Source organism: Acomys minous (genome assembly GCF_964271855.1).
Source record: "Acomys minous genome assembly, chromosome: 11".
Lineage (NCBI taxonomy): Eukaryota > Metazoa > Chordata > Mammalia > Rodentia > Muridae > Acomys > Acomys minous.
In genome coordinates this window covers 51,745,326-51,767,757 of record NC_140492.1, presented here as the reverse complement: position 1 = coordinate 51,767,757, position 22,432 = coordinate 51,745,326, and the positions used below count along the sequence as shown (strand labels likewise).

At 37.1% G+C, this 22,432-nt stretch overlaps 1 protein-coding gene across 2 annotated transcripts in view; it reads left to right on the top strand.

The window, feature by feature from the left end:
• LSAMP (limbic system associated membrane protein) overlaps positions 1–22,432 on the top strand; it is a 2,140,464-nt gene that overhangs the window by 543,918 nt on the left and 1,574,114 nt on the right. The window lies entirely within an intron of this gene.

The window sequence follows — 22,432 nt, the reverse complement described above, 5'->3', positions numbered from 1 at the left end:
TGCCCTCTGTCTTCTTTCACTAGCCCTCTGCCCTGTGAGTAGAAGACATAGATCAACTGTCTTTGCCCTTCATCATAGTTTAGCTCAGCTTGCCCTTCTAATTGGAAGCCGGAGGTCACAGAGGCCCACGTCCAATGACACAGAGGCCTTTTCTCGTTTCTGTTGGGGTCATTCTTGACAGCTTCAGGTTGAGGTAAGTCACTCTGGTGAGCTATTGTCCCATTCCTAGACATATTTTAAACATGAGTCAAGGTGGGGTTTATTTTGCCTCCAGTCCCCAAACCAAGGACTATTCACATAAACAAAGCTTCATAAAAAGAGAAGACGAAGAGACGTGATTCCCTTTGGCTTCAACTCTCAGAGGGTTTTGTTGCTGGGACATTACCTTCAACCCTCTATGATGATGAAATACCTTCCAAGGAAAAAGTCTGTTTTATTTTTCTCTGCATTCGTCGGCTGATGGCCATGGCCAAGATAATTGTTTCTCTATACATTTCCACCGAAGACATTTAAACTTCCTCTTTCTCCCTTCTCGATACATACCTCCAATAAATACCATAACTAAAATAAGCATATTACTCTCCTCAAACATTGTCTTATCTCACAATTCAAGTACAAGGGTGCTGTACCTTTTGAGAATAAGGAATTGTTTCCCTTAGTGTTACCTGTTACACAATTCTATCTTGTTTTATACTAAAATATAAGCTTCAACAAATGATAAGTAAATATGTGTGTGGTTGAGTCTTTACCATTCTCTGTGATATTTCATGTATACTAAATTTCCAGTAATTGGAGTAAATGCTTGATTCACCCACAGAAAATACTTCTCTAAATCTCTTCATTACATTGATGTTTGTTGATATAATCTAGCGGCCCTGAACCTGCATCCACTTACCCCTTCTCTTCACTACTGTGCGGACATGAGAGGAGAATCTTGATTGCAGTCATTGGACAAAGGTCTCTATATGACTGAGTTTCTCGTTAGCAAGTTGCTATTGGATATTTTATTTCTGTCTTCTGAGAGGCACTGCCATTGCCATGAAACCTCAGTATAAAATTAAATCAATACAGACTCTACTTTTGCTAAATTTATAGTTCCAGTTGTTGGTGATAATGAAAGACACCCAATTCATGGCAGTGCTTCCGAGTCCCGGCTCTATTCTAATAGTTGTGATGTGGGTAATTACTAGGAAGGACTCATCTTTCATCTTCTTTGCGAAAATACTACAAGGGAAGAACAATTTCCAAGAGACACGATAGTATAAATGCAGGAAATGCCAGAGGCAATTAAAGTACAAAAATATGTACAAAGTATGAAAGGAAAAGAGTGGCAGATTGACAAAGACCCTTCAGAAACATCTTTAGAGCTCTTCAGCCATAAGGATACTTTTAGAAAAGCCCCAAATGTCATAAATACTTACAGTTTTAAAGTTCTGGTGAAGGTGTTTGTTACATCTCATTAATTCAGGGTACTGATGAAGGTTATGATCACAACAGTAAAAGGAAACTAGTAATACTTACAGAGTGGTTCTTTGTTTAACAAGACTACCTAACTTATTATAAATAACTTTCGTAAGTTATTTTAGAAAATGGTATATAAGCATATTCATAACATGGAAATTTGGCTTTTGGTTATACATAAAATTTCTTTTTACAATAAGCTAAAATTCAAGTAGTATGTCTAATTTTGAAAGCTCTCTGGTAGTGATTAGTTGGATTATTATTAGTTATCACAAGCCCAAGCTGCTTTCCATTTTTAAGGACTTATCTTATTTTGACATTAACTGATATTGATGGGGGATAGCCCTCCTGAGGGGAAATTTGTGATTCTGAAATTTTTTTCATTACCTTCGACAACTTAATTATCAATTAATATTTATCAATTCCACTGATATCCATGTCATTTCTCATTTATTTGCCTGTGAGAACTTAAGATCGCTTATCATATTTAAAGCTGAGTGTTTGAATTTATTAGTTAGAGTCTATTAATTGGTGTTGAGTATAGAATGCATTTTAATATGGTGTAGATTAAAAGTTACATTTCTTATTTTTTAAAATAGAATATTAATATTATATATTTGTGTTATATTTCAGTTACTCAACATCCCTATTCTTGTATATAAAGACAAGAAATAGAAAGGAAATAACAAACTTATATGTCTCCCTATAGTTACATGTGGGTAAATACATATCCTATGCCTCATTTTGCAACATACATAATTTTGAACTATGTAAATAACTCAATGAGTTATATTCACATAAACTAATGCTATTATGCTTCAAGAAAAATATAAGTCCTTGCAATGATATAAATTAATCATGAACCACAATATTAATCAAAAGAACAAACTGATATTTATTAAGTGCATAAAAGCAAAAATTTGTTCTAATAAAAGTAAACAGGAGTAATAGCTAGCAGAAGAAATGAGGGACTTCTTAGAAATGTCACTCTTATATTCCCAAATTTGGGCTATTTACATAGGTGTGATAAGTGTGCGAACACATCAATCACTATAATTATGATTAGTGCACTTATAAATTATGTAACCTTACACAGATAACTTTATATATTCAAAAATATAAATATACAGGTTTTATTTTCTTTACAGATATAAAATCTTACATACGTACTTTTCAAATACTGAGAAAATATTTATACTTAAGAAATCATTTTGCTGCAACTATAAAATAACAGCTTACATACAATCGGCCACCATACAACTCTATCTGACTGAAGAAAGATTCACAAAATTTAAAAATAAATTACAAGGCTCCTTTTCTCAGGTGTCTGGAGTCCCAGAGGAAAATATTATATGTATAGTAGATGCTGTGCAGCAAAAGAAGCAATATGCTCAAATTGTCTCTTGCTGTTAAACTTTGATGATCTTGACCTCATCTAAAATATGGTTATATTCCTTCATTTATGCATCTTTTACATTCAAATATATTCACTAAATTATAATTATCAGACATAATTAATATTTCTCATTAGTTTAAATAAATTGAAACATGATGGAGAATTGAGATATTCATTTAAAAGCAAGTCCTGGAAGAAATACAATGTGTGTGTGTGTGTGTGTGTGTGTGTGTGTGTGTGTGTGAAAGATAAAAAGTTATCCTCTATATCTCATATGCTGTAACCTGTTATACATCAAACTTGGTCTTGACCTAATTCCAGCCTGGGCTTGGTATTTGTTTCTAATCCCAACCATCATAAATTATTCTTTTACATGACCGCATTTATTGAGTGCTCTTTACTTAGGGGAAAAGACTGGGTTGGGTAGTTCAAAGACCAAAGTCTTTATTTAGAACTGAAGCAAGGACGATGGAGGAAACAGTAGCCACAGAACATACTTCTGGTTATCGAAGATTCCTTGTTTTGAGTCTCTGAGAATAAGTTTAAGAAAGGTCAGTGTCGAATTGTTAAGCAAGTTCTTTCAAGGGGTAAGATAGGCCTCTTTCAAGGGGTAAGCAATGGGCCCATTGCTGCTGTGGCTAACCTCCAAATTTACTTTGAATACTGAACAGTTGTAATACCAAGAAGAGTGTTTTCTAAGGATTCTTGGCCCTCAACTCTCAGTTAAATAGATGTTTCCAGCCACATTTTGTTCCACACTTGAGCTATAGGGGTTTCCTCATATTTTCTTCAGTAGTATCCAAAGAGGGCCCGTAAGAAAGGAAGAGACAAAAACCTCTGTGCTGAGTACACTCAGTGTTGTTTGTATGTGCTTGTGTTTAGGGCTGGTCATTTGGGATAAAATAACCTTTAGTTCTCTAAAGAAAACCAATTTTTCCTCATTCAGAAGCTACTGACGAGCTGTTCTTCTAAGAGTGGGGTATTGCAAAATTAGCTCCATCTGTGTGGGAATGAAGACTAGTGTCCTCTTTATACAGGTGTCATTAGCAGCTATATTGCTGTAATTTCTTGGGTACAGCTTCCTGGTTGTGACTTGAAGACTATCTCTCAGCAGATTTCTCTTACAATCGTTCCCCTCTTGTGAGAGGTTTCTTGAGCCTTGGGTGTAACAGTTGCGTTGTAGATCCAGTTGGGCTCCCCGCAGTCACTTTTTTCTGTATTAGAAATTTCTTTGATTAGTGAATAAGGTAATTTTCATCATTAGTGGTGATCTGAGGGTATAAGAGTATTTAGAATTCATTTATACATTGTATCACTTTAGGAAAATGGCAGTGGTAGTAACTTCTCTAGTGTCTATGACCTCTCTAGTCATAGGTACCTGGCTTTCTTTATAGCACAAGCCTGATTTTCTCCATGATACCTTGTGTAGTAATCTTTGATACTAAGAGAGCTAGTTCTAAGGATCATTTTAACATTTTCATGTACATTGTCCAATGTGGGCTTGTATCATCAGCAATAGTGACTTATCTTCAAGTTCTGTGAGACAATGAAGGACAAAAACCCCTCTCTATTCAAAGTCCTTCCCATTTTTCTCTTTCTGCCTTCATAGCACATGTGCCCTCCTATACACCTCTCTAAAGCTATTTATAATCCTGCATCTTCCATCACCCTTTATTGCTTATTCTGTAGTTACTTTGGGCTATATACTCAAATAAAAAAAATTCAGAACCAGCATCCACAAATAAGAAAGAACATGCAATGTTCATGTTTTTGTGGTGTGGGTTATCTCATTCAGTAGACTATTTTCCAGCTCTACCCATTTACCCCCAAAATATTATGATGTCATTTTTCTTTACAGATGAATAGAATTCCATTTTGTATATATTTTACATTTTCATTGTCCATTAATTAGTCATAGGACATTTATGTTGCCCAAATTCCAGCTATTGTGAGTAGATTAACAATAACATGGCTGAGTAAATATCTGTAGAGTAAGACATGAAGTTCTTTAGGTATTTATCATGGAGTTAGTATAATTTTGTGGCATTGTATATGTCCATTTACATTTTTAGAGTTCTCCACAAAGATTTCCATAGATTTTAAACAGTTTTCAATCCCATCATCAATGAATGACAGTTCCCTTTCCTTGCATTCACAGCCATATTTGTTTTCAGTTGTTTTCTTTTTTTAAATATATTTTATTAATTTATTCATATTACATCTCAATTGTTATTCCATCCCTTTTATCCTCCCATTCGTCCCTCTATCCCATTTACCTCTTATTCCCCTCCCCTATGACTGTGACTGAGGGGGACCTCCTCCCCCTGTATATGCTCATAGGGTATCAAGTCTCTTCTTGGTAGCCTGCTATCCTTCCTCTGAGTGCCACCAGGCCTGCCCATCCAGGGAACGTGGTCAAATACGGGGCCCCAGAGTTCATGTGAAAGTCAGACCCCACTCTCCACTCAGTTGTGGAGAATGTCCTGTCCATTTGCTAGATCTGGCTAGGGGTTCGAAGTTTACTGCACCTGTAGTCCTTGACTGGTGCCACAGTTTGAGCAGGACCGCTGGGCCCAGATACACCTGTCATAATGTTCTTCTTGTAGATTTCTAGGACCCTCTGGATCCTATTTCCCCATTCTCCCTTGCTTCTCTCACCTAGAGTCCCAATAGGAAGTCTTCCCCTCTGTCCCACTTTCCTGGTAAGTGAAGACTTTCATGGGACATGCCCTTAGGCTCGTGTCCAGATATAAGTGAGTATATTCCATTTGACTCTTTCTGCTTCTGGGTTAATTCACTCATTAGGAAATTTCAAAAAATGACATGTGAAGATGGAATGATCTTCCTTGCTCATAGATTGGGAAAATTAACATAGGAAAAATGGCCATCTTACCAAAAGCAATTAACAGATTCAATTCAGTTGTTTTCTTGATCTTGGCCATAATAACCTGGGCAGTATGAAATCACAAAGTATGTTTAATTTGCTTTCACCTAATCACTATAGATGTTGAGTACTTTTCAGGATATTTCTCAGCCAGTCTTACACCTAATTTTGAAAACTCTCTTCATATCTGTAACACATATTTGATCATGCCATTTGTTTTCTTTATTTTTGACTTCTTTATATATTCTGTATATTTATCCTTTATCAGATATATCACTGAAAAAGATTCTCTCACAATATATAGGCTTCATATTCTCCATATTTATTGCTTTCTTTGGTGTACATTGTCCACTGTTATGGATAGCATAATATAATGGTGTGGAATCTTACTTTGTTCTGATGGTAAATGTCAATCATCCCTTTCTCCAGTGTAGTCACACTGCATACACTACCCACATACTAATGGTTGAATAATTGTCTCAACTAACTGATGATTTTAGTGCTTGTATTCAAACATCCTTCATGTTGCTTATTAGTAGAGCCACAGTGTAAGAGTACTGGCTACAAATATAAGATTTAAAATGTGCTAATAAATTATTCTGGTATAGCAAGGTGGTTGAAGTAGATTCTTTTCTGTTACCGATGACCTCACTAGCCCAAGGAAGTTGGCAAGGGTTCCAGGAATGAGTTCTTTCCTGATATGTGAGCCATAGGTCACTAAATGTCTATCAGTTGTCACTAGCATGTGGGTACCACTTCCTGAACCTTCTTGCATATGCTGCTATGCTGGTGATTGTTTTTGTTCATTCATTGTTGACGTGGATGAAAATTGGTGCAGTATGGGGAATACTCAAAAATACTAAAAGTAATTCTATAATATGACCCAGCTACACCACTTCCTGTGCATAATTTTTGCATTAAACTCTATATGTATAGAAGAATCATAGTACATAGGGTTGGATCTAAGCACAGGTTCAGGTACCCACTGAGAGTCTTGGATCTTGTTGGTGAACAAATCAATTGTTGCAAATGTGATTAGTACACATGAACTGGCTTAGTTACACAACTTCAGATGTTGAGGCAAATGTTTTACCTCTTTCAATGATTCAGAATTCTCACATTTACAACATTCTATAATTAAGCCACATTAAAAGTTCTGACAGAACTTGAGTGTTTTCTGTTGTATAAATGAATACTTATCCTCCTTGGCACAACAGCATTGTAAACTATGAAACAAAAGAAAATTGGAAATTTCAAGGGAGGAAGGGGGAAATTTGTTATGAAATTAGTTTATTTTGACCTTGTTAGTCAATTGTACAGCCACCCTCATAAAGAGTTACAAAGTAGGTCTAACTCTCAGGTCTGATTGTCCTATGACATCACAGTCATTATCCTTGACTCTAGCCTAAGCATCTGGGACTCACACTTACAGTTCAAGCAGTGCCCCATGTCTCCAATGTTACTTGATTTATAAAACCAACTTGTGGTATGAGACGTTAATAACAAAGCAGAGTGGGTACTAAGGTGATACTTTCTTAATATTTCCAGTGGATATTTTCCTATGGCTTATGATTACAGTGGATGAAGGAAGCAACTACAAAGAATTTTGTGCCTTAGTATCCAATAGGAGAATATTTTCAATGAAAGAACTCCTCCTGAGACAACTCAGACTCCCGGATATCTATAGTGAATCTGTGCCTATGGCTAGAGCACAACCAGTTTATTAAAAATTTAAATCTTATTTCATTCATCATCATTAACTCCAGCAATTGGCCAACACATTTAAATGAAGCAAATTTTAAAGAAGGAGGGAGCATCTAGCAGTTCTGCAAGACACCAAGAATAATATCCGCAGTTTAAGAAAATTTGTGTCAACCCAATTTAGAGGGAATAAAAATGTCATGAATCAGATCATTTTACACAGTAATTTTGTGTCACACCAAACCCAAAGCCTTGCAGTTGCTAAAAGGAGAAAATGAATTAAGATTTATCAATAAATGAAAGTATCTCAATCATGTCAATGAGCCCTTCACAGAGTTGGGAATTTCAATGAGATCACTCTTTAAATAGACTTTAAATAACCCCTTTTGAAATTCTTTTGATGTGTAACCTGGTTTGGCTAACTGCTGGACTATTGCTTGCATGTGAACAGAGTGTGTTTCACACATTTATTTCTCCGAGATATCCATTTTGACTTTCTCTCCCATGCTCTGGTTAATGGGTACTTAAAGTAAAGTGGTACCCATTTTGCTTTATTACTTTAATTTCTTTAAAAGTGAGTTCCATTCCTCTTCTATTTCCAGTTCAAAGACAGCATATAGTCTTAATAAACTTCAAATGTATTTGGATAGCTGATAAATTTAATGATCTCATCAACTTAAAAAATAGCAAGTAAAAGTAAGTGATCTTGAGAATAATTAACAGGGTAATGATGAGAGAGGAGAAAACTGCACAGAATAAATGGTGCCGCCCTTGTCTCTATCAAAAGTTCCAGTGAGCAAGTGAATTCTTTATTTAGCCTCTATTTGTAGCTGCAAAACAATTCTCCATACACACTCCAGTTTATCTCAGCAGTTGAAAATAATTTTAAAATATACATTATTTTATGAGTACTCTTTATCTCTTAGAACACAAATATTTGCAATTAGATTAGCAAAGAGAAAAAGAGTTGTCAAAGACTGGAACATAATAGTATATTGGTGGCTAGGATGTGTTTAATATGAAGACATTAATTTTCCCTAAACTAAGAGACTAGTGAATCTGAAAAATACCTCCTATGTGAGGTATTTTATTGGTTGACAAAGCTTATGGTTTCATTCCACAATATGGTAAGATGATAAGTTGGCTGTATTTGCATTCTTCTATTTAAGTCATTATTCTAGGGGAAATCATACCATAAAGCCCAGGTGAGAGTAAGAAGAGAGAAGGATTGGCAATAGCTCCATCTAAGAATAGAGAAGCATAGCCATATTTGTTTAGAATTGTCAAGTATAATAAAAGCAAAGCAATTCTTAATTTCTTTTATTACTGCTTTAAAATGTTTTACAAACAACCTTTATATTAATGGCACTGAAGACAGCTCCGATTTTGATACCTAATTCACTGTTGACATTTTGTGTGACACTACTTATGGCCATTAGAGAGGTGATGTTGGTCGTAATTTGGACAATGAAAATACTGAGGTAGAAACTCTCTTTTCACATCATATCATGTGTAAGTGATAAAAGCAAGCGATTTGACTGATTTCATAGCCACTCCTCAATGCCACATTGTACTGTTCACACAAGTAGTTAGTAAAGTGACCCTAGGCTATGCCCGCAAGAGGTTCAGCTAGTGTTGATCTTATGTTTGCACTTTCCTTCTTCATTTATATGACTGCACATTAAAACCATGTTTTTAAAAGTAAGCTTGACATTGTGGTATGTTGATATTAGTTCATACATTTTGACTTAACTGGCTCTCAGTCATTTGTATATGAGGGGGTTGTTTAGTTTGTTGTGTAATGTGTCCTTTAATAACATTTCAATAGATTTTTTTCTTCTATCACTAATGCATTAATAATGTAAATTGGGCAGTCACATATTATACTAAGGTAATATAATCCATCACTCTTGGCAGTTTATGTCAGATTGGTACCAACAAACAAATAGATGTTTCACTGAGTAGAACCTCACCAGGAACTCATACTGATTGTCATTTTTGCTCCTGACTCAAGCTTTAGAGTACATATCAGAGGAGGAAAACATTCTGTGTGGGCTTCTGTTGTGCAGTAGTTATACAGGTGTGTGCAAGCATAATCTGAGTCTTTTCATTAAGTGTGCAGCCACTGCCTCAAAGGCAAACACAATTCCTGAGGAAGCTTTTCCACGGTCTCAGTCTCCTAAGGCATAAGTATGGTACTGGAGCAGTTATCTCAGATTCATGACTAGTAAAAGAAGAGCAGGAGTTTTCGACATTTGGCTTTCATTATATACTTGGACTCCACCAGAGCGTATGTATGCTCCAGTGTTCCAGGATACATCATTTCAGTAATTATTTACACTATAGAGTGGACATCTCCACCAATGCCACTGTGTCCCTTTTATATGCTTTAAGTTTATATTTCAGTTTGTTATCTTTATATGATAAGTTGCTTCAAAAAAAAAAAAGCTCTTGAAATACTAGGGGAGGGAAATAGGGCAGAAAAGGGAGGGAGTGTGGGAACAAGAAGATACAAATGCAGGGAAAACAACCAGGATGTAAGATGAATAAATTATAAAAAATAAATAAATTTATACAAAGGAAAAATATTGAAATATAAAACTAAAATATTATCAATATTTTAAATAAATGAGTTATGACCAAGGCTTAAATTGCTATTTATGTACTTAATTGATACTCATGGGGTTATTGCAGCCTCTCATGCTGAGATTGGTGGATATCACTGGGAAGGCTTCTTTCTCTTCTGAAGGGAACTGGAGCAGGGAACATTTTATAGATGGTAGGTGAGGCCTGGAGATGGAAGGGAAGGAATTGTATTGTAAGGGAAAAGAATAAATAAAATATGTACCTATTCACATAATTCAGAATTTCTACTAAAAAACTCAATTCGTGCATTTTACATTTATTATGTAGTACCTATTAACCTATTGCAATGGTGAGAACAACAACAGAGTTCTTCTGCGAATGCTCTTCTACAGTCAGAAACATGTGCTCTCAGATGCATGGAAGCTATCCTAGGAGGCAGACCCTGAAAGTCGGTGAGACAATCCGTAGCATGTTAGAAGAAGGGGGAGGATGCCTGGATGCCACAGATCGCCTGACCATGTCATCGTGAGTGGAAGAACAGCCACCACTCAGCATCACTACAGTCATGTTTCCTTACTTGTTTCCAGAGAACGAATAGGACGTTGGACTTTGGAGAGTGGTGAGGCAGGAGCTGAGAGCTTTACTCCTCCGTGTGTAATGCTAAATTAGGTAGTTGCTTATTCCATTTTCCTAATGATGTTTGCTTCTTGCCTGTAGATGGTAGTTAGGATCATGTACACCTATGGGGAAGACACTATATTATAGGAGCCAGGGGCCTGGTGCCGTTAAGATGGCTGTCATTGTTGCTGTTCTAAGCACTTTTTATTGCTGACAGTGTTATTTCTCCTTTCAAATTTTATCCCATCAGCAGAACTTGTCCTGGGATGTTTATGGCAAAGACTACAGTACAGCACATTTCTACTCCAATTTCTAGTAGAAAAATAAGCCATAGAAAGGCATAACATTTTAGTGATTTGAGTCATAGCTAATTTTAAATATCTAGATATGGGGTTTTTACTAACCTTTTGTCCCAAAGTTGGTTGATTATTGTCCATTCCCTGCTTTGTAAGGTGTCTATAACTACTGCATATCTTCTCCAGACTTTATGGGCACCTTTTCCCTCTATTTCTTTACAAGTGCTGTAATAAAAAAGATAAGAACAATGAGACTTCAGCGCAGTCCTTGATGCCAAGTGAAATCAGTTTCTCAAATGATCCCCATGTTATCCTGAAGCTCTAATGCTCATTCCCACCTGAATTATAAGCATACATCAGAGTCTATGCTCCACATCTATGTGTTGCTACCTTACTTTAACTTACACTTTTTTGACATTTCATTATATGAAGTATTGTGCTCTTGTCACCAAAGTTTCACTCCACAGTCCTGGAATTCTAACAGCCAGCACAGAAGAGATATATCACGATGCAAGTAGCCCATAAATAGGGCTGTGTTCATGCTGGGCTATTATAAGATGCAATTACATAGACATATGGGTAATATTGCTCTAGTCAGGGCGTGTGAAGGCCACCTCATCATCTATTTGAAGTGACTGTTTATTATTCTAACATCTACTGATATCAGTTCCACAGTGAGCTCTTTCTCAATATTGAATACTGGTTCTCTTCTGTCTGTGGGTTTAACTGATGGCAGCATTGCCACCATTTTGTTAGAGGTGATAGGTCTTTCATATGGACTATTTGCATATTGTATATCTGAATTATATTGTGCTTTGGCCACACGGCTGCTACAGAAATGTTGACTACCATTAGAGAAGGCCTTGGGAACAAACCAGGTATATTAGGGCAAGAAACCACAGTGACTTCAGAAATATAAGCCTCCTCAGAGCATAATATAAATTATCAAAAAGTAAGATGGATTCCTTTTGTAGTTTTTAGACACACTAGATATTGATCTCTTCCTCCTAAAGCTCTTACCTACATCCTCTAATGTCCCCACAGCAACTAAAAACCTCCAATAGTTAAGGTGGAAATGCATTTATAAATGTGTAGATGAATATATGCCTTTGCACATTATATAAGCACATGTTTTAATACTCATAATAGTGTATCAATAGATATTTGCATAGGCCTCGCTGCACTCTCAGCTAAACACTCTAACTTCCAAATACAGTTGATAGAACTCAGTGTGACTTACATGTGGGAAGAGTCTCAGCAGGGTGTTGGGAAATATTTCTAAAGTGTTTTCCTCCTGAAGGAGCTGGTGTACTTTTCGTTTTTGCCCATTCCATCCAGTGCCATTGTTTCACGTTACCCCGGAGGCATTCATGGGGGCAGTTTAGGCACATGGATGAGTGCTAAAAAATAATTGTAATTTCACGTCTTCTTCTAACTGAGCATGCCCTCAGGCCAAGTGGTAAAATACCACCTCCGCCAGCCTCAACATCCATCACTGTAATGAGCTACAAAATCAATCTGTAATTGACAAAAGCATTTTTAATCAAAGTATGAGGCATTTAGAGTCTCCAGACACTGCCTTTTTGTCTTACGTCAGTATTTACTTTACAGCAGGATGAGAGAATTTGATTTTTGTTCTAGAGCGTGAATTATGTTTATAAAGGATGAAAAAATATGCTCTGCAGAAACTCTTCTTACCCACCCATACCCCAAAGAAAGATGGTGTAGTTTCTCACGGTTTCTTCTAATTACACATTTTCATAACCATGCTTTACTATGTTAAGGGAAACAGAAATCTGTTTTGCAAATGTTTATTTGAGTGCTGGCTATCAGTTTTTTCTTTCCAGAGAATCACTCTCCAACTAAAACTACTATTGTCAATGTAGAACTGGAATTCAACAGGCTGTCCTCCCTTGCTTTGCCTCACCCCCGCCCCCCATCTCAGTTTTCCTGATCTGTTTGGAGACATATACTTATGTCTCAAGCCATCCCCTTAATAGTTTTGGGGTTTTTTTTCCTTAGTTAAATTGCTCCCACTCTCCATCAGAATGATATGGAATATTTTAGATAACTACCCATAAAATATTTTAGTGTGTTTCCAAGTGGTGGTAATTATAGCCAAAGGCAACATATTTAGGATGAATTCAATGAGTTTCTGGGCATCAGCTCTTATGTTTTTATGGGACATGCTCCAGATATTTAGTATCAACTCTTCAATGTGGGGACCACATTAGGATCATCTGTTGGAAAGACACCTGTTTGGATACTGAGCCATACCCAGCATTGCCCAGGAATTGGGTCTTAGTAGATTTGTACCAAGCTACAGTTTCTGGCAGGAGAAATAGAGGCTATTCAAGGAAAGTCATTCAGAGATCTCTAGAATAATGGAACCATAGTCTGTATAAGCTGATGTTGTTAAGTGTGGAATTATGGAATAGTGTGTGTGTGTGTGTGTGTGTGTGTGTGTGTGTGTGTGTGTGTGTGTGTGTGTGTGTGTAGTGAATGTTTGGCAAGTATGATACAGCTTTACATGAGTCAACTTAAAACCCAGCAGATCTTAACTTAGTGATTAGAATGTCTTGGTATTCTTACTTTTTGTTTTGTTTTGTTTTTGTTTTTTTGTTTTTCAAGACAGTGTTTCTCTGTGTAACAGCCCTGGCTGCCCTGGACTCTCTTTGTAGACCAGGCTGGCCTCAAAATCGGAGATTCACCTGCCTCTGCCTCCCACATGCTGGGATGAAAGGCGTGAGCCACCGCACCCGGCTGGTCATCTTACATTTTAAATTGATTTGGACCACCTCTTGCTGATTTACATTGTTAGAATATGTGACCTATATGAATCAATGAATATTGATAGTAATATGTTCAGGGAATGCTTAAAAGATCTCCAACACCACACTCACAGATTTATATATATCATCACAAGTGATTTTTTCTCATTAATGCAGTGAGCAACCTGTTACTTTTATTGGAAATGTGTGAGTAGTGAAGAGAATAGTAAAGCAATTTAACTTTTGAATTCACATAACTTATAAATAAGAGGTGTGGCTAAACAAGGACATCTAATTCCAGGACTGCATCTTATAAGATCTCTACTATGGATAATATGGATTAGTAGGGCATATGCCAACTTTGGCCATTCAACAGCTTATATTTTGCACCAATTTCAGTCCTACACAATTAGAAGTTGTTTTTACTTCTGTACGTGGCACCCTGTTTTCATGTATGTACATATGTATCTATTTGTGTGTGTAAACACACACACATATATATGTTATATATATACATACATATATGTTTAATAGGGTACCAATATATCAATTCAAGAACTATTTTGTAACTTTACTTGTGTTAGGACTTTTGATATAGGAGAACATACATTAATTATGAAAACTGTGTTGCCAGTACAATCATATTAATATTGGTGCTTTGAGTCTTGTGTTGCTTTGGGTAGGAAGAGAAATCCCATTAAAAAAATACCACATTAGTCTAATAAAGCTTAACTTTTCTTTGAAAAGACAACAGTTAAACATGATTGATATCAGAGTCGAGTTAAATTAAATAATACCTATGCTCTGATAGCTAGCTAGCCTTTAACTTGCTTAGGGGCAGCCTCATGAGTCTCAAATGAAAATGGAATTTCTTATTGTCTAAGAGACGTGCCTAGGAGCAAGGAAAGCAGCCTTTATTAGGAGGTTTATGCTTAATAACATCTTGTGCTCATTACAAACCAGCTCTTATTAATAGATGACTCCTATGTTTCACTTCATACTTTAGCTGTTACACCTTATAAAAGAATCATGGACCACTCACAGGTAATTATTTACACTTTTACATTCCTAATTCCTGAAAATACACTACAGCCACAGTTAGGAAAATCTAGTGTTACAATTCTGTGTTAAAAATATTGGTAGTTGGAGAGATGACACGGATACTAACAGCACATACCGCTCTTTCCAAGGACCTGAGTTCAGTTCACAGTGTTCACATTGGGTGACTCCCTACTGCCTGCGTCTACAGTTCTAAGGGATCCAGCACCTTCTTTTGCTTTCTGAGGGCACTGTACTCTCGTGCACTGATGCACAATCATCTGTACATGATTATTTTTTAATCCTTAAAATAAAACTTCTTGTCTAGACACTATATTTTAGATCAACAATGGGACTCTAGAGTGTTTGTGATCTATTCATACAGATATTGAATTACCTAGATACATACAACTTATTAATATTTTAGCAAATACATTCTTAAGAAATACATTGAAATTGAGGTTGTTTTTCCTCCTGATTTGTTGATAATTAGAGAATTTCCCATTCATTTTTGGTTTTTTTATTGATTAATTTTGTTCTTTGATAATTTCATATATTACGGAATGTAATCTCAATATCCTCTGCTCCTATCCTCATTTATTTCTTTCTCATCCCTGTTAATCTATTCTCTACTTTCCAGTCCCCTTCCCAGATTAAGATTTTTGGCTTGGTTTTGTGATCCATTTAGTTTTAATTGATGATGTCAATCCAAAGACTATTTGTCTTTGAAAACATATTTTAAAGATTAACAGTTTACCCAATTTGACTCATAAAGTGGTACTTGACTACGAGCAAGTTGCTCTAAGTTCCTGACTTCAGTAGACAATCTAGGCCAGTGGTTCTCAACCTTCCTGGTACTGCAACCCTTTAACACAGCTCCTCATGTTCTAGTGACCACCAAACACAAAATTATTTTCACTGCTACTCCATAGCTGTAATTTTGTTGCTGTTATGAATCATAGTGTGAATATCTGCATTTACTGATAGTCTTCGGTGACTTCTGTGAAAGGGTCATGAACTACCTTTCATTTGACAGCAGGTCACCACCCACAGGTTGAGAACCACTAATCTAAACACTGCCCAAAGCGACAGGACTGTTTATGTGGCAACTTAAAGCATCTACATTAAGCAAGAAAAGCAAAGTGACTCTGCGACCTTAAGGTTTTGGATGTAGATCCTATTTTCAAACTCAAGGGAGTTTTTGAGGTGATATGTAAAAGAGGAGAACATGGTCCTTTATAAGCAATCAAGGAAGTATTCTGTCACTGCTTAGTGTCTTAGTGCTCTGTTTTACTATTTAGGGAAGATGGGTGCTTGTCTGAGTTTATGACATCCATGACTTATCATTAGAAAGAAAAACAGGAGACAGTCCTTTAAATTGGAAATGCTGAAAGATGATGCATTAAAGAACTGGTATTGGTTTATGTAAAAAAAAAAAGAAGAAGAAGAAAAAAAAAGAAAAGAAAAAGATTAACAGTTTACATATTTACCTACGAATGTGCTTTCATCCTATATTTAAAAGTATACATAACTCATTAAAGAATTCCATATCCCAATCATATTACATCATAACAAAGTATGCTTGCATCATTGGATGTTTTGTTTTAAAGGAGCTGTCACATGTATTAATTTTGAAGATAAAATCAAAATAATACCATTGTCTTCTAATACCTAATAGATATCTTCTGATATCTATTCATTCCCAGTTTCAACCAATTCCATAGCTGCCTGAGCAGTATTGAAACAATTATAAAGCATGCCAATGAAATTTGTATGAGAGCAAACACAATGACGAATGGCTCTGGATGTGATTATAAGCGCCACTGTGAAACTCTGGGTCTAGACTATTCCCCAAGCTCCCCTAACAGGCATGCTAGTATTGTGCAACTGTGTATAAGTGAAGACACAGAAAGATTAAGGAAAAGCCTTAAAGAGCTCAGAAAGATGAAAGTAAAAATCTATATTTTCATTCCACTAGAGAGAAGTAGCATGGTGCCTATCTAAAGCCATTATTGGAATTGACAGGATTTAGAATTCATGGCCACCTATTGACCTGAACTAGACTCTCCTTAATGACATTTGGATCAGAATCACAATAAGAGTAAAGGGGGCAGGACTCCACTGTCAGCTCCCATGGAATCTGTACTAACTGGGATAGTCATTAGCTTCGCTGTTAATATTCATCAGGATTGATATGGCACATTATGGTTCTCTGCACCTTCGCTGCTAATGAACTGATCACAAATTCTGTGGTAATTAATGAGTCTATCAAAGGCTTTATACAAAGATAATCTCGAGGCAAAATAAAGTAAAATCTTTCCTTAGCTTTAAACGACTTTCAAGGCTCCCTTCTTTTTCTCCCAAACCCTTGCTATTCCCAGAAGCAGCTTGCTGTCAAACTAATTCTTCCAACTTCCCAGAAACTAGGATATAGATTAAGAGTAAAGTTCAGGAATCCTATGCCCCAGTGTCAGCTTCTGTGCTAACAGAGTTAAAAAAAAAAAACCACCATGTTTTTTTTTAATCTATTGAGCTTCAGTGCTTAAATTTATGAAATTGTTAAAATTGCTTCCAATATGAATTCCAGTGGTATGATGAAACAATAATAGTATATTAGCAGAAATGTTGGAGTACATAAGCCAGGTGCTGCACATGCACCAAGCACTTCGGAGACTTTGTTTGAAGGTAACAATAAATCTAATATATTATTTCACTATTTGATATCGTCTACTGTCATACATTTTCATGAGTGAGATTCTGTACAGCACAAAACCAATAAAAATAGAACATCTGATGTTTAAATCTATTGTTCCTGACCTGCAGCGCTCTTATTATCCTCTGTTGACTCATCTTAGATGGTCCAAAGATTGGCATGATATTGAAAAACAAACCAGAGATCCATTCATATGGTCTGGGTTCTGGTCCCAGTGAAATTTCTAACAGCTAAGTGAGCTTCAGTAAATGTCTCTATTTCTTTAGCTCTCAATTTCTCCACTTACATTATCTCAGTTTAGTTAAATGCAATTCTCATTTATTTTCAGTGCAGTGACCTCTTTTTTTTTTTTTACTGTCTATTTCCATGGAATTTGTCAGATGTTACTTATTAAACTTCAGAAAGAAATTTTCTCGTTCTTATTCATCAATAGTTTTTATTGACTCTATATTAGAAAAAACAAAAAAAAAGCAATAAAGACCATAAAAAGTTAGTATCGTATTCAGTAATGTACTTGTTCATATAGCCTTTTGAAAATAAGCACTTGATTTTCCCTGGCCCTTTGAAATATTGGAAAGAGAATCTCTAGCCCTCTCATTATTCTAGTGGACTTTTGAAGGGACAAGAAACAATGAAAATGACGAAGCACCAGAATGGACAACCTATAAGTCGTCCACACAACTCCCCTCCTGCATGGTCTACTGTCTACTTCAAATAACAGAAACTCTGTGCATTAAATCTCAGCACTGTGTGTTCAGAGTTAGATTTTTATCTTAAAAGTCCAGTGTCATGAGCTCTGTAAGGTCGTCAGTTTTCTCATTTGGCAAATGACATTGTCTGTGCCCTTTAGAATTTTGTCCTCATTCGTTCCCTAGTGATCACCAAACATGCCATGGTAGGGTGGAAAATTACGTAGTTAAATAGCCTGGGTTGAACGTTCTCACAAAGCTCCAGGACGTTTCCTGCAGCTACTATCACCACTGCCTGGCAATGCTCTTCAAAATTAAACGTCAGTTACTAGTGTTTCAACTAATCTTCCTGGTCCATGCTGGAAGTCGTGTGTTCTGAGGTTATCACAGGCAGCTTTGGGTTTATGTACCGCAGTCCACGAGTACAATCTTCCAGATCTAAGAAATGCTATGATCTCTCTGCATCAGAACTCCCTGACCCCACCTGCCCTTATCCTGCCTCATAAACAGGATGCTAGGGCCACACTAAACACCTTGTTTCCCCCCAATATATCACACACTAGTCACTGCAGGGAGACACAGCCACATACCCCCAGATAGCACACTCCTAATGTCTAGGCTCACAGGTTGAATTCTCCACACCTTGCCCTGACACACTTGCTATGATCTTCCTTTACTCTTCCAGCATCTCTTCCATAACATTGTCTTCATTTCAACCCTCCTTTAGAATTGGTGGAGATTAGTAAATACATGGCAGTCCTCCTCCCTCGAATCTTTGTGTTGTTGAATGACTAAATGAATGTCCCTTAGCCGGTGGTTAAGGCGTTAAGGGATGATGGTTACTAAGTAGAAAGAAATCACCACACAACTATGAGTCCTCATATCACCCTCCCCCTGGAATAGTTAGAGGAGTATCATGCATTTGACTTCTAAATCACATTCTACTTGGGAAAATTTGCTAACGAGTTTTCAAGTGAGCAACAGAGCAAACTTGCTAACCTTCACTTCCTTCTCAAGTCTCTGATGGGGTTGAAGACCAGATAGTTTACTTTTTCAGTTAAGCTTAGTTGTTTTGGGGTTAAGATGTTTTTGGGTCTAGATAGATGTTTTAAGTTGATAGAGATGAAATGTGATAGATATTGATTTACATTCAGAATTTTAGACACACCATGCTAGGAAATATGTTTACTTCAAGGCTGCCAAACGCAAATAGCCAAAACACTATGAATATAACATTTATGTAATTCCAGATTATTTCGTGGTTCTTCTTGCTATAGGTAGTTTATTGTATATATGTGTAATAATATAAATATATATGTAAAAAAAAGAAAAATAACAAAAAGGTAAAAAAAAAGAAAAAGAAATCAGATTTACAGAATTAAAAAACAAAGCCTATCACTGTTGTTTTTAGTGTTTGCCATTTTGGTATATGAATAGGTTACCTAGCCCTGCAACAACGTACTGTGTTGTGACCTTTGGAAATGAGAAAAGATGTGATGGCAGGAGAGAGTTCAGAGTGAAGATCATTCTTGGAAATTCTGTGAGGAAATCTCAGTTATTATTAGAGAAGATAAAATGTTCAGCTGCCTAGCCAGCACGCAGGCCACGGGAGGGTCACACAGCTGCCTGCCAGCATGTGGGCCACCAGAGGGACACACAGCTGCCCAGCCAGCATGTGGGCCACTGGTGGGACACACAGCTGCCCTGCCAGCACGCAGGCCACTGGAGGGACACACAGCTGCCCAGTTAGCACTCGGGCTGCTGGAGGGACACACAGCTGCCCTGCCAGCACGCGGGCTACTGGAGGGACACACGGCTGCCCAGCCAGCACTTGGGCCACTGGAGGGGCACGCGATCTCCGTTCAGGCACCCGTCCCATTCTAAACCAGTTTCAAGCTTTCTGTTTTGTCATTTCAACCTGTGGCTAAACTCATCCTACTGCACTTTCAAAACTATTCCAATGAAGTAATTACAATCGGCACAAATGTGATATCTCATTAAGAGAGTAATAAAATCATAATCAGTCTTAGAATCCCTGAGAAGTGTAGGAAAACGGAACAATAAAAATGTCATTATGTTATTGGTCTGGGAATGTTTCCTCTTCCACTTATTAGAGAAATGTTATTTTTCTCACTGTACTTTTCTGCCATTTGACATTGGCCTTGTGCTGACATAAAATATCATAAAAGCATGAGAAAAACACAGAAAAAAAAACCCACCACAATCAGCAGAGTCCACTCTGTGTAGACTGCTCCTCTCACCACTGGGAGGCAATTTCTAGGGCTTCCTTCCATCCTGTGATGAGATACAGAGCAAGAATGGCTAAAAACCCAGGACTCAGGCTCTGTGACTCCTTCTGCACCAATCACAAGCTGCTGAGGACAGTCGTTATGCTCTTTGAAATCTGGATTCCCCTCAGTTTCATATGGTTAGGAGTAGCACCTGCCTTGGAGGGAAGCTTTGGGAATGAAATGAGATGACATGTGTGAGCTGCTATCTATAGGGACCAGCAGGTGAGCCCCATCCGTTCACTCATATTCTCTCTCTCTCTCTTCCCCTCTCCCTCCCTCCCTCCCTCCCTTTCTCCCTCCCTCTCCCTCCTCAGGGAAAGGTGTAGCATGAGCTCTGAGCCTAATGCTTCAGCTTCTTTGGCTACTACATTCTTCCCTCTCTAATGACTGTCTTTTGTAAATCACTCATTTTTCTTTTCACTTTCAGTTCTACCCACATCAACTTCATCTGCCTGTTTGACTCCCATCTTCAAACTGGACCTGAATGAAGCAGCTTCTAAGGTCTCACAGAACTCAGGACAGAGATGCAAACATCTTCAGGGATATTTTCCTTAGAAAGTCAGAAGGGTTCTCTTCTGCCCAGAGTGAGAGAAGCTGGCAAAGGCAAAGACAGACAGTGATACTGAATAGAAAGGGGAGATGGGAACAGAAAAGCCTGAATGTCCTAGAAGGAAGGAGGGAGGACACAGGAGACTGTTATCCTGTGGATGATAACAGTAGGAAACATACAGAGCTTCACATATTTAAAACAAAAATGTTTCCACCTAAGGTAGTGAGTGATATGGGGATGAAAAGGGGGATGGTAGAGAATGTAGAAAGTATAGCTGAGTAAGTTACTGAGACATGTACGAAAGCTACAAACAAGAATTAGCAGAGGAAATCGTGCGAAGTTAGGTACAGCCAGACAATAAAGAGAAGAACTTATCAGCAGTCACAATTTTCCAACCCCAAGGTAACTCCTCACCAGTGTGTTTTAAGATGTAGGTAGTCTATCAAATCTCAGGGACTAATATGAGAGTGGGATGACTATTAGGACATTAGTGTCAAACAATTTTTTTTTCTTGTTTAAAGAATTTCTAGAGTTAAAAGAAAACCACTACTTTTGATTTGGTGTACCAATTAAACATCAAGCAATATCAAAGAAAATTACAGAGACTTTTGAAGGGATTACATAAACAGAGGATCTGAAAATAGTAAATGCTTATGCATTATGTATACCGTTAGCTATTCTCAGGCATTTCAGAAAGCCCAACAATTAGACATAGCCACAGTGTGAGTGCAGAGGCAAGGACCCGGACAAGAATTTATTTAACTCTATTTAGGTTTCCCACAGTGTTATATTATTATTATGGATATTGTAGATGCTATCTAATATTAATAGTCTTCAACTTAAGTTTTATGAATATAACCATTTATGTTTCCTAACTATGTCTTTGGTGAATGAATGATTTTATTAACTTCAGTCAATGAAATAAGATTATATAGCTCTCCAAAGATTATGTTGTTACATTTTAAAGCCTTGTTATGTTAATTACGTCTGTGATTGTTATGACAAAATAACTGACAAGGAGCCATAACCCCTAAAAAAAAAAAAGAGGAAGTATTTATCCAGGCTCACAGTGACAAGGCATACATTCCAGAGTGGTGGGCAGAGTGTGGCAGCAGGGGCAAGAAGCTGCTGGTTGCATAGCATCCCCAATCAGAATATAGAGGATGAGCTAAAAGTAGGGCAGAGGGTGGAGGTACCACTTCCTCCAATTCTAAAACCTTTCTGAATAGCACCACCGACGAGGGATCACACATGAACCTACGTGAGATGGTTCTTGTTCAAACAAAAACTCTGACCTTTCAAACAGACACTATGCTCATTGTTCCTGCTACTGACTTAGTACAACATCAGTTGAAACAATGGAACCAAATGCTCACTGGACCATTGTTAACATATGGGAAACATAGGACGTCACATTAGGAGATGCTAGGTATGGTTT